At 44.3% G+C, this 17,741-nt stretch overlaps 1 protein-coding gene and 2 long non-coding RNA genes across 6 annotated transcripts in view; 1 reads left to right on the top strand and 2 right to left on the bottom strand.

The window, feature by feature from the left end:
- The window catches only part of kcnb1 (potassium voltage-gated channel, Shab-related subfamily, member 1), a 48,720-nt gene that overhangs the window by 10,129 nt on the left and 20,850 nt on the right, over positions 1–17,741 (top strand). The window lies entirely within an intron of this gene.
- Positions 1–17,741, bottom strand: part of LOC127607325 (uncharacterized) — a 43,013-nt gene that overhangs the window by 10,186 nt on the left and 15,086 nt on the right. The window lies entirely within an intron of this gene.
- LOC127607336 (uncharacterized) lies at positions 685–2,702 on the bottom strand. Its single transcript, XR_007964063.1, has 2 exons — positions 1,768–2,702; positions 685–1,734 (listed from the first exon to the last, which is right to left on the bottom strand). It is a non-coding gene; the product is annotated as an uncharacterized LOC127607336 (long non-coding RNA).

Raw genomic sequence — 17,741 nt, 5'->3', positions numbered from 1 at the left:
GAGATCCATCAGGCCGCCTGATAGCTGCGAACGCGTCGCCACTCAGATGGATAATGATGTATAAAAGGTTCTATGAACACAAAATGGTGTCCCCATTCAGGGGCTGGATCATCAATTGGGGAGGTATTTCTAGACAGACAATAACAGGAGCCAAAAGTGTCCATCTGATGAACGTTTGTTCAATATTTTCTGTCAGTTTTGGGGCAATCCTCATCTGCTCGTGTGTGAGGGAAGCCGCGATGTCTTCACCTCAACACGATGAAGAGTTTTTCAAGAACGGTGCGGTCACCAATGATATTCTGTTACATTCAAATTGCATTAATCAACAACAGCTCAACTCAAGTTAGAGACTGATGAACAGGGAACGGCCCAGCTATTGAGCTGTGGCTTGAACTGATTTCATGGTCACACCAACACTTATCCTACTTATTTACATGTACACACTAACTGACACTTTACCGTATAATAAATGGAACTCAAGCAATCCCACATGAAGGAAGTAGTTAAACTCTGCTGCATTATTTTTTATAATTATTTTCCAGCGTATTCAATCGTGTCGTGAGCAGACGGATGATTTTGTGGAGTAAATCTTATAATGCAGAAAAATGGCATCCGTCCTTTTCTGGCTTTCTGGAAGCCAAATGTGATTGTGATTGTGTTGGGTTGATTTTTTGGTTCTATTTATTTACTTTTTGCGGTCTGAAATCGTGTTTTGGATCCGATTAGGTTGTGCAGGTGTGCCAAATGAAGAGTCTGGTTGTGTGTGTGCATGTGTCTCAATGTCAACAATCCATAACTTTATATTAGAACCAAGAGCATGCGGAAGTCTCACTGATTGACTGGCCCACGTACGCGAGTCATTGAAGATTTATTCGTATGACTTCAGCTTTGTAGTAAATACCGCACAGGTTGTGGCTTCGTGTACAAATCCGAGCCTTGCGTCTCATCCGCACAAATGCGTTCAAGTTCCCCTTTCAAAAGTGTCAGACTTGTCTGCATTGAAGATTTATGAGCAAGAGCTGTGAGACGGGGGTACTTAGAAATTAACACGGCATTGTCATAAATAAAAACAAATAAAAACAGCTGATATCTTCCCACTTATAATAAAATCTAGTGAACTGTTTTCCAGATTGTACATTAAATATATATTTTTTAAATTGTTCAGTAGAAACAGCTGCTGCATTGGAATGGTTTCCACATCCAGCAAATGCATTTTTTATGGGGGCTTTTTGGCAATAAAACTCCCCAAAAAACAAAAGTTTGTGCCACGCTTTGATCCTCATTTTTAAACAGCCACGTCCACCCCCCCAAAAAAAAGTTACATGACATCCACTGTGTCTGCAGTCTGTGTGATAGACTGGAGGCATGGGGGATGTCTGACAGTGTTTCGCATGCTGACATGTTCCCATTCTCATGCACTGTTAATGCGCGTCTGCGGCAGCGGAGTCGTGCTTGCGAGTTTTGGTGGGAGTCATGTCATGCATTTTGTAGTGGATCGCTAAGGCTTTTGTCAGATGAGCCTTGTCAGGCTTTGCGGCCTTGATACGTTTCACGACTGCACAATTGCGTTAGAGCATAGGTGGGCGAACGTTGGTGCTTGGGGGCCAAATTAGATTTTTCATATGGACAGATGGGCCAAGTCATTCGTAGACGGGATGAAAATAATCATTTGAAAAAGACATGTCTGTAAAATATGTTATAGAGTTTATTTTACCCTTTCTTGCCCCCTGTAACCTGATTACGTGATCAGATGTCCACTGTAGTAACCGCTGAAAGGGTTAAATTATATAAAACGGTATATTTAAATTTTTACATTTCTTACTCCTTTGATATGTTAAACTAATGCTTTCCTTTGCAAAATAACATTATTCAGTCTTTTTTTTAGTGTATGATTAAATTAGAGTACAAAAATGAATCAAACCATTCTTTCATAACTGTAATAAATTGCAGAATTTTGCTTGAGCCACAATTTGATTTGCAAAGTAGATATTTCAAATTTCGAAAGCAATCCATGATTTACCTCCAGATAATGGCCTTAAGATGCAAACCTCGAAGGGGGAGCTTTCATACCAAAGGAACCGACTGCATGCGGGGTCACTCGGCGGACTGGAGGTGGGCAAGAAAACAGCTCGACAGCTCCTCTGTCGATTCCAATTTGAAGCGCGGCAGGGAGTCAATGTCAGGAAGACGTGCAGTGTGACCCACGAGGGCGGGAAGCCGGAGCACTTACACATGAGGATGAAGATACACAGAGGCATCTAGACAATACAGAAGTACAGTTGCATACTGCAAACGTGAGAACGGAAATGTAAAATCCGCTTGGCGCAAAATTGCATCCAGATGAGCTGGGGCGAACGTTCTCTCAACTGTGACAACTGGTGTGCTTCAACTGCATCAGTGTATGACTTGAAATTTGTTATGAATCATTTGTGTCCTTCTTGCTCTAAATATTAAAATCCCTTGTGGGATTGCAAATTTGGAGCCTAACAAGTCTTAGGCTTTCTTTCCAATTGTGCATTTATAATGCCGCTGCTATCAAGGGAGGGAGAGACAAGGAAGCAAATCCGAAAAAGGATTCTTATTCGCTAAATGATAAAAAGAGCACATAAAATGTTTTTATATTGTGGGATTGGTAGTTCAGAGTGCATATGGTTAACAGAGGGAACAAAAACGAAAATATTTGGAGAAATAAATCAGTCACAAGACTTAAAAAAGAAAATAATAATAATAATTGCTTTTTAATTGTACTTTTGTACATTGCATAGCTCCCTACTTCCCTTTTTCGGTAACCTATTTAAAATAGCTCTTTTTATATTTTTGGATTAGTGGAGGGAGACAAGCAAAGCAATTATTTCATTGCTCATTCCGCCCGTTGTGCATATGAAAACTACAGTACATGTTGTGAATATTGACTTAAATTACACGAATAAAGTTGAAATATTACCAACTGCCGTAATAGAGGACAAAGAAAAAGTTGTATTTTTTTATGGGGAAAACATCACGATTTTACATACAGTATATAAAAATAGTAATACAACAAGTTTACATCAACATAGTTAAATTAACTTCAGGGGAAAAAACAGTTCTAACTTAATGACACCCCCCTCCCCCCCAAAAAATCATGAGACTAAAGTCCCAATTCTGGGTGAATAAAGTTAAAATATTAAAAGGAAGAAAAGTCTCAATTTTAAATTTAAATTATGGTGGAAGAATGAAACCAATAAATAGTCTTTTTAACGTAATTTTTTAAAGAATAAAATCATATAATGAGTATTCATTAAGACGACTATTATTAAATCATGTATATATTTATTTTTTTCTTTTCAGTGCATCTCAAATAATGCATCACATCCACAAAACATATGATGTGATCATTTTCTAAATCTTTGTCATTGTTTTTATTTTTACTTTGCACAATCAGTGAGTGGTATTAAGAAGCTTCATCACATAAAGACAATTATGTCAGCTTGAAGGCCTCTTCCAAGCACATAGTAATAATTTGGGTCCTTAAAAAAAAAAAAATCTCCTGCTACTATTGTAATGCAAATGAGTTTAATTTACTAGCCCCAGCTGTCGTGAGTGTGCAGAGACAAAAGCAACATGCCGAGCACTGCACACTGGCCAGTCAAGTAGCAAATACGCATTTGAGTTGGCAAACTCATTTGGAAGGGATCCACAAGGACACAGAGCAAAGAATGCACTTGAAAATTGATATTTGTCATCTTCGACTGAGAACGCCACATCCACATACAGTTTATCAAGCCAGTTGTGAATGCACTCACAGGAGCAGAATTGGAATTTTAGAATTAGAATTGGACAAAATTGATGGCGACTAAAGGCATCGGTGTTAGAGGAGAGGCTGAATCATGAGCACGTCAGTTGCACGAGATAAAAAAAGGCAACGTGACGCAAAACAATGTGGCATCGGAAAGCCAGTTTGTCTCCTTGAGAATGTGCACGCTGTATAAGCTACTCGACATTACGAGGGGATGCATCTGTCGATTGTATCCACCGACTGCAATTCAGCCATCCATTTTCTGATCCGCTTATCCTCACAAGGGTCGCGGGGTGTGCTTGAGCCTATCCCAGCCGTGTTCGGGCAGTGGGCGCGGGGACACCCTGAACTGGGTGCCAGCCAATTGCAGGGCACACGAATAACCATTTGCGCTCACAGTCACACCTCGGGACAATTTAAAGTGTTCCATTAACCTGCCACGCTTGTTTTGGGAATGTGGTAGGAAAACGGAGTACCCGGAAAAAACCTGCGCAGGCCCGGGAAGAACATGCAAACTCCACACAGGGAGGCCAGAGCTGGAATCGAACCCGGTGCCTCTGCACTGTGAGGTCGCCCCACTTACTACAATGTGACCCCGCCTCCCCCTCCCGGCCCCACAAAAAAAAAAAACGTTCGCAAAAACACTTCAACCTGATCTGAAGTTGCATGGCCAGGTTTTCAGCTCGAGCCCAAAAGGCTTTGAGTATGTGAAAATGCGTGATTTTCAGGTTTGTGATTCTCCAGCACCCCCCGCGACCTTAGTGAGGATAAGAGCGGTTCGGAAAATGAATGAATGAATGCTTGAAACACCCGGAAAATAAGTACCAAAAAAAACTTTTCCAAGTTGGAAGCTATGAGAATCTGTTCCAATAAATACTTGGAAAAATGCGATACAAACACACACACGTGCACACACTAAAAGACTGACCCGAAAGCAAGTGCAGGCTGCAGGTCTGCAAACAGGCCACGTCGCCATCACTTTGATAAACCGGCCCTTCCACATCAAGTGAACCTCCCACTGATGTGGATGCGTATTCAAACGAAAAGCTTTTAGAAATCAACACTCCCGCAACCCCGGGAGGAGGGGTGGGGGGGGGCTGCTCCGTTCAGCAACAAAGCCCCGTTTCTCTCCACTCGACAGTTTGGGATGGAAAGATGAAGAAATGACTTTGAGGACAGTCTCAAGGCCAGAGGCTGAAACAGAATCCACCTAGGCGAAAAAGAAAACATTCATCAAGCCCGAGCATGATTATGAGAGCGGAGAGAGCTCTGGACCGGCGAGCCGGTAAGCCTCTCACCTTGATCGGCACATGACCTGGATTGTACAATGTGCCACATCGATTCACTGCAAGCATAAATGTGTCAAAAGCTTGAAACAGAACATTCAGGCTGCAATTTTGTCCAGCGAGCTAGCAACCACTGACTCCATACAAGAGTGTTGTTCCCATCCACGTCACAAATGTATAACCAAGGTTTTTAGGACACATTAGAAGACAGTGCAGCGAGGATTTGATTTATTATTATTCTGTTTTACTGTTCCTTGAATTCATTGACAAAGAAGAAAGCCAAGGACATGTCTTTTTGCTCTAAGTACAGAACATTTTTATGAGTTTAGTCAACGTAAAATGTAGCCAGGGCGTTTAGACATATTTATTCTTCTTATTGCAAATCATTCAAATGAATTTGAGATACAATTTGCTTAAAATACCCCAACAAAAAAAATCATCTCGACAGACACGGCAGAGGGGAAGTGCAGAAAACACACTCCAAACCCTTTGACACACACGCAATCATACGCACACACGTGCAAACGCGTATCCACAGACAGGCAGTCAACAATGACGTCTGAATAGGCAGCGCGAAGTGTCGGCGTCACACGGTGGTTGCCATGGCGACGCTGAACTTTTTCAGCACGTTACGAAAGCAGTCAAATAAAAGAGGGTAATAGCGAGTAAACAAAAGGCATTCAAAGAGGAGAAAATGCGAGACATGTCGGGCCGCACCTTTTATTCACTCTCGACTGAGATTCCAGAAGTCGCCGAGTGCAGATTTGGTGAGTTCAAAGGTCAGGGGCTGGTTACTCTCAAGGAGTCATTAGGGTCATGCACGGAGAGACTTAATGCTCCGATTCGTGTAATTCTTCTATTGCCTGTTCACAGCTGCACATGCAGCATTTATCTTTGAAATATGATCTACGTTGTGCAGTCGGAACTTTGTGAACAAAAGACGTGCCTTTGAATCCACAGGGGTTTGTCAAACTCATTATGCCAAGCTTAGAATGTCTTTTTAATTCAACAATCAATCATTCATAACAAAGAGAAGCAGGCTTTTGGCATTTCTAAATAGCAATTTTAATTTACCAAACAAAGCCAGGCTCTTTGGAAATCAAGCCGTGCAGCTTTTGACACTTGAAGGCACGAGACATCACGGCACTTATGCTGATAATTGCATCCTCATTTAATCATGACAGGTACAAGTAAAATCCATCCATCCATCCATTTTCCGAACCGCTTGATCGTCACTAGAGTCAAGGGGGGTGCTGGAGCCTATCCCAGCCGTCTTCGGGCAGTAGGCGGGGGACACCCTGAACTTGTCAACATGAATTCAAGCCGCAAATCTAATTTAGAAGTTGACAACTTGGGGGGGGATGAAAAGTGAGACCTAGCTTTATTTGAGACTTTAGCTTTGTGATGCATCACACTTTAGAAGCTGTGTCATGCACTGTGCCAATTGTACTTTAAATGCAACAAGACTTGACTGTTATAAAGTGCTTGTATTTAATTTGGGTGAATGTTTATTTTTTATACTTTGCAAAGAATATTTTTACTAAATTTTTCGAGCAAAATATTTACTAAGAGTTTTTTTTTCCAAGTCTTAATCAATAGACATAAAAAACTAATACTAAAACTAAACTACAATTAACCATTTTGAAATTCAGTAAAATTAATTTAAAAAACCCTCTCAAAACAAATTAAAACTAACTAAATACTTTTTTTAAAAAGGAACTCTAAATGAAATAAAAACCTGCCAGGCTATGATGAAAATTTCAAAACAATTACAATATAACCCTTGTTGACATTGAATCCCTGCAAGCGGCCATAATACTATCAGCGACTTTCCATGTTTCAAGAAGAACTGCTTCAAAGGTTTTACACGGGAATCCGAATTCCCATGCTGCCCATTTGGGTAGTAACCCCAACTATATTTTCTCAAAACTAAAAAAAACAGTCTCCCGTCCCTTTTCCAGTTGTTCTAAATCCAATATCAAGTCCAACATATGAAATTCCCAGGGAGAGCATGCTCCTGCGGTTTGCCAGACCCCCCCCCCCCCCAATACAGTACAGTGTAGTGTTTCTATTTATATGTCCACTATGGAGCAGCCAGGTTTTAAATTTAGATGCTGAGTCTGGATTCTCTTCTTCATCTGAAATTCATGAATAATTGAGAAGAAGAGAGGAGATGAGGTGGTATTCATTCAGTAGATGGATGATCCAGGCATATATTTCCTTCCTGAATTTACTTGAACAAGGATGCTTGGCAGTTTTGCGGATGCAAGCACTGTATGAGTTTGCCAAAGTTGACCCCTCCCACCTTCCTTCGAAAATAGTTTTTGGAGGACGGCTGCAAAATTTACGTGACTGCAAAATGCACCAAAGGAGCCAGATGGCAAAAAACAGCAAATGAATAATTTGAAAAAAAGAGCAGAACTTAGCTTAGGCTGTATTTTTTTATTGTTTTTAAATATATTGGCACCCTCTTAAAATAATGTTGAAAGCTAATCGGCTCAAAAAAATAACGGAAATTATTTTTATTTTTTCTATATTAATTTTTTTTTTTGCTTTAAACATCTCATCAGAGTGTTGGTACCTCTGCGAAAATGGTCAACATACTAAATTCTGATTTAAATATTTACCACCTTGGGTCTGATTGTTACCTGCTTCTTTCTTTGTATATGTTGATGTTTATCGGTATTTAAGAATTGGAAACTAGAGTAGAGTGGTCGGTTGGAGAGGTTTTGGACTTCTTCTGGATTTGTATAATTTTTTTATATTTTGATGCTCAGACTTCTGCAGGAAGATAGAGGCCTCGTTAAAAGAACCGAAGCAAAGCGGCAGTGGGCCTTATCATGAGATGTGTCTGTCACCTCTTTAAATCTACACATTTGATACTATTGTGCATATTTAGCTAGTACGAGATGTGCGAGACCAAGATAAATAGTCTACTGTTGCTCAAAAGTCTCCTCCTCCCGTCTCTATGGAAACGCCAGGCTGAGAGGCAGAGCCCTTCTGTATATTCTGAATCAGGGGTGTGAATTATTCCATTATTCAATGCTCACATTACGACTTTATTGCTGTTTATCACCGGCGCTGGTGCCATGAACGACTGGCGCGGCGTGCGGAGAAAACATCTGCAGCCGATGATGCCTGCCAGCACTTAAAATAACAGATGGGGACATTTATGGAGTTTGCGCGGTGTGAACTGTGACATTTACAAAGCAAAACAGCCACTGAGCCGTGCGGAATATGGATGGGAAATGAGAGGAAAGACTGAAATGCGGATGGTTGGAAAAATGGGGTACGGTTGGTGTAATTCAGGGGGAAGTGAGAAACGGGAGGGTGAGTCGGCAAGACGGCGTCAGACTTGCAGGCAGGTCCGCGTCGCCGCCTCCTGTCGAGCTTCAAGAGGGTTGTCATGGCGATTTATATCCCGGCCTGGGCTGCCGGAGGGTTTGCGTGGCATCTCTTTGGCCTCGGCCGCTAAAGGGGATGAAGGGGGAGAGATGGCGAAGGATCGAGGGGAATCTGCCTCGTAGCAGTTTCACTTCATGATGTTTGGCGTGTCGCTCCGGCGTGTTTTCCAAGTGGATTGGTGGCTTCACGTGTAAATCACAGGAACAGGAGATTCCGCACGGTGCACGGTGTTCCTCCTAATGCTTACTAATAAGGAAAAGTCAGAGCACTGAGACTGCCTCGAAGGATGGAGCCAGCATTATGTGTCAGTGGCTCGCTCACTCGGTAGGAAAAGAAGAAAGAGCTTCTTTTTGGACGCAGCATAAAGTCAGAGCTGCAACACACGCTGAGATTAATTTGACCGTAAGGAAGAAGAAAAGTCGAACAGTCGTTTCGGGATTGTAGTTTAATTAATTACACAGTACTTATGTGACTTTTTTTTTTTCAATTATCTTGCGCATAACAAATACGACGTGCTAAAAAAAAATTCAATAAAATAACTGACCGGTGAAAATGTTTTCAATAATGTTGAGTAGGGGTCCCCAACCACCCTGCATAGCTGCAGAACAAAAAAAAATCTATTGAGTCGATCAAGGCGGTTCTGTCTGCTAACCGTGCTGCCCTAACAGGTTAACTATCATTTCTTATTGTGTAAATATAAGACACATTTTTAGGTGAATCGTCTTATTGGGTGATGATAATGAAAAAGGGCAGTGGAGAGGCAATAAGATGTAACACAGGTGCCTACAATTGCATTGTGGGTATAAAATGGAGACCCAGGATGTGTAATGAGTCATTCAGTGATCACAGTCCCCATCTTTACCATCTGCTCATGCATTGCATCATATTGAGAACGGGGAACACAAGATAAGACCGGCTAATAACGCAAAATGCAAGAACTGCACTGCAAACTACAAGAAAAATAATCAACAATGTTCAATGAATAACTTTCTAGCTATGTCATCTAAAGATAATTAAAGGCGGAATAATTAAAACGTCCTCTGTATTCCTATACTGCTAATGAGAAGGAATATTTGAAAGCAACGAGCATGCCCCCTACCCCCTCAAACAATGGCACTGTTTGCGTCAAAGAGCCTTGAAGAAAAAAAAACCCTGCAATAAAGTCATGATAAAGTCAAATAGCAAAGCAGAGGAAGTTAGCAAATATTAGCAGAACATTTCTCGGTGAAACGCGCCAAGAATCTCAAAGCTGAGTTTGGTTTGCTGGCTGAATGCAAATGTTAGCTCTGGTAGATGAGGGAAATCACATCGACAACACATTGGGATCACTGTTTTATATTGTCTGTGGGAAGAAAAAAAACCCAAACATGACTGATTTTGAATCATTTCAGCTCGATCAGAAAGGGGAGCCCAGTGGACTCGGAGTTAGCATACGCATGCTAACAGGTAATTGAAGACTGTAAAGTATCCAGAGTTATGAATGAGAGCGTAAATGGTTGTGTTGCTGTTTGTGCGATTGACTGGCAACCAGTCCAAGTTGTCCCTGACAAATGTGCTCAAGTTCTGAGGCAGTGGAGAAGAAATGACTCGAAATAGATGCCGAAGAGTATCATCGGGCGCCATTTTAGCCACGGCCCAAAAAAATAACAACCAGGAAAACCGAAATGATTTCACGCTATCTCACCACAAAGGAGTACTACACATTGTTGTCTTGTGGAATTTTACAGCAATTATTTTCAAACATGTATCATGTATTCTGTATTCACTTTACAAGGTCTTAAAGTAAGTAAAATAATCCCCTTTGAGTGGTGAACATCTCATGGGGCAGCTTAATTGAAGGCCGGTGTCACCCTGTCTTTTTTTTTGTACTTAAAAGGGGACTTTCGTGTCTTCTGAGCCACATGAGATGAGACACTCGATGGTGTGATGTATCAGGTCTCCTGGGGGATTTCCTGTCAGTCTACTCTCGCTGTCTCATCTGTATATAAATATCCGCTTGAGATTTTTTTTTCCCAAGGCCACCAAAAATACATCTGAGTGTCAAATATCATTTGCGTGCATGAAATACTAATACACAGCCACTAATAGCATCTTTTATTCTAACGTCAGTCCACCCGGGATGCTATAAATAGTCATTTGGGTGATGCAGTTGCAATTTTGTCCGCTGCTCCGTTCGGCCCTGTTTCCTTGACATGTATGCGTTTTGTCTCTTTAGTGGGATGATATATAGCGCAATGCTTTGATGAAATTAGCGGCCGATGACAATAAAGCTGCCAGGAAGGAAGAAAGGAGGGCGGAGATAACGACAGGCAGGCAACGGGCAGTCACCACAGGGACACAGGCCTGTGGGAAATGTGCAAGGTTTCAGAGTGGAACTTTACTTTATAATCTTACAAAGCGGTGCCGGTGTGTCTTCATTAGTGACCTTTTTATAACATCTTAAACCCATTACCTCAGTCATTTTTTTTATATATATTCCGTAGCGACCATAGTGACAGTACCCCCACTGATTCAAAATTGGTATTTGTTAGGAGAATAATTCTGTTCTCATTACAAATGTGCTACATGTGGCACCTGAGTGAATGGGAGCAGCAATTTTAGCTATTTGGTCAATCGTGTGGAAGGTTTATTCACAACCAAAAATTAGCACTTGGTGTTTACAAACTAGCGGTGCTCCTGATTTAAAATACATACATCCATCTATCTATATATATATACATATATATACTCGCTGGTTCGCCGCCGTCCGGGCGGCTCATCAGCTAGTTCCTGCGGAAGGCTGGTAAGGTGGGCCTTCGGCCCACAAAAGTGTTGTTGCTTCGTTCAACTTTTTGTTCATCTTCATCGCTTATCGCGAAAATAAAGAGATGTTTAGCTATGTTACTAAATAACTAACAATTTCATTGCAATGCTTGTGGGTAGACAACATTTTTTCGCTAAGATGCCCACGCGATCGTAGTGAGCCACTGCCTGAGCGGCGCAGTGGCGGCGCGGTGAAGTAGGTACGTTTTGAAAAGGGACAGACGGAAGGACAGACCGCGTGCGGGACGACGCGCAATATATATATAGATGTATTTTAAATAAGGAGCACTGCTAGTTTCAGCTCCAAAATTTTATTCAATATCATGATGTTTCAAATATGTACAGTGGCTATAATAAGTCTACACACCCTGTTCAACTGACCAGGTTTTATCCATCCATCCATCCATCCATTTTCCGGACCGCTTAATCCTCACTAGGGTCGCGGGGGGTGCTGGAGCCTATCCCAGCCGTCTTCGGGCAGTAGGCGGGGGACACCCTGGATCAGTTGCCAGCCAATCGCAGGGCACACAGAGACGAACAACCATCCACGCTCACATTCACACCTAGGGACAATTTAGAGCGTCCAATCAGCCTACCATGCATGTTTTTGGAATGTGGGAGGAAACCGGAGCACCCGGAGAAAACCCACGCAGGCCCGGGGAGAACATGCAAACTCCACACAGGGAGGCCGGAGCTGGAATCGAACCCGGTACCTCCGCACTGTGAAGCCGAAGCGCTAACCACTGGACTACCGGGCCGCCTGACCAGGTTTTAGTGATTAAAAAAACAAAACAACCACAAACAACAACCAAAAACCAAGATGAATTATTTCAAAACCTTTTGGACCATTCATGTGACCTATAACCTCAACAACCTTCTTTATTTTAAATAAAAAAACATATCCAGATGGAGATTAGTACTACTGCTACAACTGAAATATGGTTTTAACTGGGATGTCTCTGTGTTCAGAATTAACCAATCACAGTGGGAGTCAGCACACAACTGCCACTGTGTAAAGTGGCTCTCATAAACCCCAGATAAATTTCACTTGTTCTAGTAGGCTTTTTTTTTTTGCTTTGTAGCAGAAAGATCTGCGCAAACACTGACTGCTATTTGGAAATGGTCATATGTCGCTCAACCTTGACTAAGGACTGATTATTATTATTATTATTATTATTATTATTTTTAAACAAACTCAGTTCAGTTGTACAGGTTACAGGTTATACTATTGTTGGTGGGGAAAAACGTTTTAAATATTGTTCTTATTTATTTTATATGTAAAAAGTAACCTGGTACCTGAACAAGGATGTGTAAACTATTTGCATTCCCTGTACTTGTGAGTCTCAATAAGAATATTATCCAAAAAAATGTTCGTAGTCTTATTAAAACAGTTAAATCCATGATATACAGTATCATTAAAATCAGTAAAACATTTCACCAGAGCAATTCCTCCCAATAATAATAATACCCAATATTCTTTTTTTTTTGTGAGCTAAGCTACAATAATAAAAATGATGAATATGTAGAATCACAGAATGAAATATTTCATGATTTAAATGTTTGGGTTTAACTGTTTGAATGTAAAACTTGGTTTTCCACAATATTCAAATTAATTGATTTTTAGTGCCGTACCTTGAAATTTGACACCCATCACCGACATAAGCTACTTATCTCTGTATTTATTTCATAATGCAAATCTTGGACTGGAGCTCCTTTCATTCTAATGTGCAATTCACAGCTTCACTCCAAGTACCTCAATTGCTCATCAATATTTTGGACCTGAACCAATTTTTCTTCAAGGGAGGAGGAGGAAGAAGTGGGAAAAAAAGAGTACGGAGAGGAGCAAATAAACCGATAGGATCATTATTCTTGTCTGCCACGATGCTATGGCAACAGTTTCCCCCTGCCCTCATTGGTTGTAGATAGGGGCGCCTCTTTTGCCATTTGGCGCGGCCACTTTAGCTTGTGGGAGTGGACAAATTATTAGGCTGTCGTCAAAGCCCGAGCTGTCAATCAAACGCTTCACGACCGCAGCCATTTCCCCCTGTCTCACGTGCTTGCAATTTGTTTTGGTTTTTTGATGTGATCAAAAAATAAGAGGATATGGTGCAGGATATTAAGATTTGATTTGATGATTCAGCATTCCTACAGAAAGTGGCCGTTTTATTTCAGCTGAAAAATAATAGAGATGAGTGACAAACGTAATAAATGAGAAATATGCAAGCGCCGTGTGTTGGGAACATGGAAATAGAGAAACAGCAACATTTGGTTTGGGGTCATATTTTAATTACATTATAGAGATAAATTCAAAAAGTGAGACTTCGGACCCAGTTATATGCAAATTTTTAGTCTTATGGCAATGACATTCTGATAAAAAGAAGCTCGTGAGGCATCGTTTATGCACTGTTAAGATTAGAAGGCTTACTACAGAATGTTCCAAAACACTGACTCATAGGCAAACAGCCAGTTATAGAGAGACTATATTTAAATGTGTACTTTTCTGTTGCAATTAAGTGTGTTAATTGTCTTTATCTTCTTTTTAATCTGTCCTACTGACCTACCTCCTTAGTCATGCAGTATGGTGGCACTATAGGCCTTATCATGCCGGATCAGTTTTTCTGTCCAACAAGAGAGTTCGATTCTATCCCTATATTGGAGTTTTTATTATAATATTGTAACATTCATTGGAAATGTGGTCAGATAGGGCAAGGTGTGAGAAGGCACTTGATGGAGAGATAATAGGAGAGAAAATAGAGCAAAAAACGCTATTGCACTGTAGCTCTACCGTGGATTGGGAAAGCAGTGCTCCACGCGTTAAGGAACGGACGCAATAAGTGGCAGGTCCATGACACAATGGGAGAGGACAGAATAGGGGACCTAAGGTTGTCAGATGGGAAAAAAAGTGGTTTATCAAGAAAAAAGTTGCAGCCCAATGCATTTCGGTTACGCTGGTTGTCTTGAAGTAAGCATTTAATAATAGCTCACCGGGCCTATCTGTCCAAAATGCTATGACAGTTAACGAGTGCAGTTTGTAGAGATCTCAATAACAACTGAAAAAAATCGTAAGCCCCTCCGTGAGTCGTCCTGGCAGACCCAAACGTATATTGAGGGTTTGTTGGGAGCGTCTGGCGGAATCCCCTGTCAGAAGGAGTTTCAACTCCCACCTCCGACAGAGCTTTTCCCATGTTCCGGGGGAGGCGGGGGACATTGAGCCCGAGTGGACCATGTTCCGTGCCTCTATTGTTGAGGCGGCCAATCTGAGTTGTGGCCGTAAGGTGGTTGGTGCCTGTCGTGGCGGCAATCCCCGTACTCGCTGGTGGACAACCAGGAGTAAGGGATGCTGTCAAGCTGAAGAAGAAGTCCTATCGAGCCTTTATGGCCTGTGGGACCCCAGAGGCAGCTGACGGGTATCGACTGGCCAAGCGGACCGCGGCTTCGGTGGTCGCCGAGGCAAAAACCCGAGCGTGGGAAGAGTTCGGTGAGGCCATGGAAGCCGACTTCCGGACGGCTTCGAGGAAATTCTGGTCCACCATCCGACGTCTCAGGAGGGGGAAGCAGTGCACCACTAACACTGTGTACAGTGGGGATGGGGCGCTGCTGACTTCGACTCGGGACGTTGTGAACCGGTGGGCAGGGTACTTCGAAGACCTCCTCAACTCCACCAACACGCCTTCCTTGGAGGAAGCAGAGCCTGGGGACTCTGAGGTGGGCTCTCCTATCTCTGTGGTTGAAGTCACCGATGTTGTTAAAAAGCTCCTCGGTGGCAAGGCCCCAGGGGTGGATGAGATCCGCCCGGAGTTCCTCAAGGCTCTGGATGTTGTGGGGCTGTCCTGGTTGACACGCCTCTGCAACATCACGTGGTCAACAGGGAGAGTGCCTCTGGTTTGGCAGACCGGGGTGGTAGTCCCTCTTTTTAAAAAGGGGGACCGGAGGGTGTGTTCCAACTACAGAGGGATCACACTCCTCAGCCTCCCTGGTAAGGTCTATTCAGGGGTGCTGGAGAGGAGGGTCCGTCAGGAAGTCGAGCCTCAGATTGAGGAGGAGCAGTGTGGTTTTCGTCCCGGCCGTGGAACAGTGGACCAGCTCTACACCCTTAGCAGGGTCCTTGAGGGTATGTGGGAATTCGCCCAACCAGTCTACATGTGTTTTGTGGACTTGGAGAAGGCGTTTGACCGTGTCCCTCGGGGAGTTCTGTGGGGGGTGCTTCGTGGGTATGGGGTACCGAACCCCCTGATACGGGCTGTTCGGTCACTATACCACCGATGTCAGAGTTTGGTTCGCATTGCCGGCAGTAAGTCGGAATCGTTTCCAGTGGGGGTAGGACTCCGCCAAGGCTGCCCTTTGTCGCCGATTCTGTTCATAACCTTTATGGACAGAATTTCTAGGCGCAGCCGAAGCGTTGAGGGGGTCCGTTTTGGGGGCCTCAGTATTACATCCCTGCTTTTTGCAGATGATGTGGTGCTGTTGGCTCCTTCAAACGGGGCTCTCCAACTCTCACTGGAGCGTTTCGCAGCCGAGTGTAAAGCGGTTGGGATGAAAATCAGCACCTCCAAATCTGAAACCATGGTCCTCAGTCGGAAAAGGGTGGAGTGCCCCCTCCGGGTCGGGGAGGAGATCTTACCCCAAGTGGAGGAGTTCAAGTATCTTGGGGTCTTGTTCACGAGTGGGGGTAGGAGGGAGCGGGAGATCGACAGGCGGATCGGTGCAGCGTCTGCTGTGATGCGGACGTTGTATCGGTCTGTCGTGGTGAAGAAGGAGCTGAGCCAAAGGGCGAAGCTCTCAATTTACCGGTCGATCTACGTCCCAACCCTCACCTATGGTCACGAGCTATGGGTCGTGACCGAAAGAACGAGATCCCGGATACAAGCGGCTGAAATGAGTTTTCTCCGCAGGGTGTCCGGGCTCTCCCTTAGAGATAAGGTGAGAAGCTCAGTCATCCGGGAGGGGCTCAGAGTCGAGCCGCTTCTCCTCCACATCGAGAGGAGCCAGATGAGGTGGCTTGGGCATCTGATTCGGATGCCTCCTGAGCGCCTCCCCGGTGAGGTGTTCCGGTCATGTCCCACCGGGAGGAGACCCCGAGGAAGACCCAGGACACGCTGGAGAGACTATGTCACCCAGCTTGCCTGGGAACGACTCGGGATCCCCCGGGGAGAGCTGGAAGAAGTAGCTAGGGAGAGGAAAGTCTGGGCTTCCCTGCTAAAGCTGTTGCCCCCGCGACCCGGCCCCGGATAAGCGGTAGATGATGGATGGATGGATGGATGGATGGATGGAAAAATCATAAGAATAAGTACTATATATGCATGTCTGAAACCTGTTAATCAAGAAAGTGAATTGGTCGCGGAAAGGAGGCTGCATAATTTTGGGTACAGGACAATCTGGACCCCCTCCGTGAGCCGTCACCTTACCGTGGTGGAGGGGTTTGCGTGTCCCAATGATCCTAGAAGCTAAGTTGTCTGGGGCTTTATGCCCCTGGCAGGGTCACCCATGGCAAACAGGTCTACGTGAGGGGCCAGACAAAGCATGGCTCATAGACCCTTATGATGACTACAATATATGGACCAAGGTTTCCCTTGCCCGGACGCGGGTCACCGGGGCCCCACTCTGGAGCCAGGCCTGAAGGTGGGGCTCGTTGGCAAGCGCCTGGTGGCCGGGCCTACACCCATTGGGCCCGGCCGGGCACTGCCCGAAGAGGCAACGTGGGTCCCCCTTCCCATGGGCTCACCACCCATGAGAGGGGCCAAAGGGGTCGGGTGCAATGTGAGCTGGGCGGCAGCCAAAGGCGGGGACCCTGGCGGTCCGATCCTCGGCTGCAGAAGCTAGCTCTTGGGACATGGAATGTCACCTCTCTGGCAGGGAAGGAGCCCGAGCTGGTGTGTGAGGCAGAGAATTTCCGACTGGATATAGTCGGACTTGCCTCCACACACAGCCTGGGTTCTGGTACCAGTTCTCTCGAGAGGGGTTGGACTCTCTTCCACTCTGGAGTTGCTCACGGTGAGAGGCGCAGAGCAGGTGTGGGCATACTCATTGCCCCCCGGGTCAGTGCCTGTACATTGGGGTTAACACCGGTAGTCGAGAGGGTTGCCTCCCTCCGCCTTCGGGTGGGTGGACGGGTCCTGACTGTTGTTTGTGCATTTGCACCAAACAGCAGCTCAGCATACTGAGAGTACTCCTGCTGGGGACTCCCTTGTTCTGCTGGGGGACTTCAATGCTCACGTGGGCAATGACAGTGAGACCTGGAGGGGCGTGATTGGGAGGAACGGCCCCCCGATCAGAACTCGAGTGGTGTTTTGTTATTGGACTTCTGCGCTCGCCACGAATTGTCCATAACGAACACCTTGTTCAAACATAAGGGTGTCCATATGTGCACTTGGCACCAGGACACCCTAGGCCGCAGTTCGATGATCGACTTTGTAGTTGTATCATCGGATTTGCGGCCGCATGTTCTGGACACTCGGGTGAAGAGAGGGGCGGAG

This window comes from Hippocampus zosterae, chromosome 9, assembly GCF_025434085.1.
Source record: "Hippocampus zosterae strain Florida chromosome 9, ASM2543408v3, whole genome shotgun sequence".
Lineage (NCBI taxonomy): Eukaryota > Metazoa > Chordata > Actinopteri > Syngnathiformes > Syngnathidae > Hippocampus > Hippocampus zosterae.
Note: the sequence above shows the minus strand (reverse complement) of the source record. Positions and strands in the feature narration are given on the sequence as shown.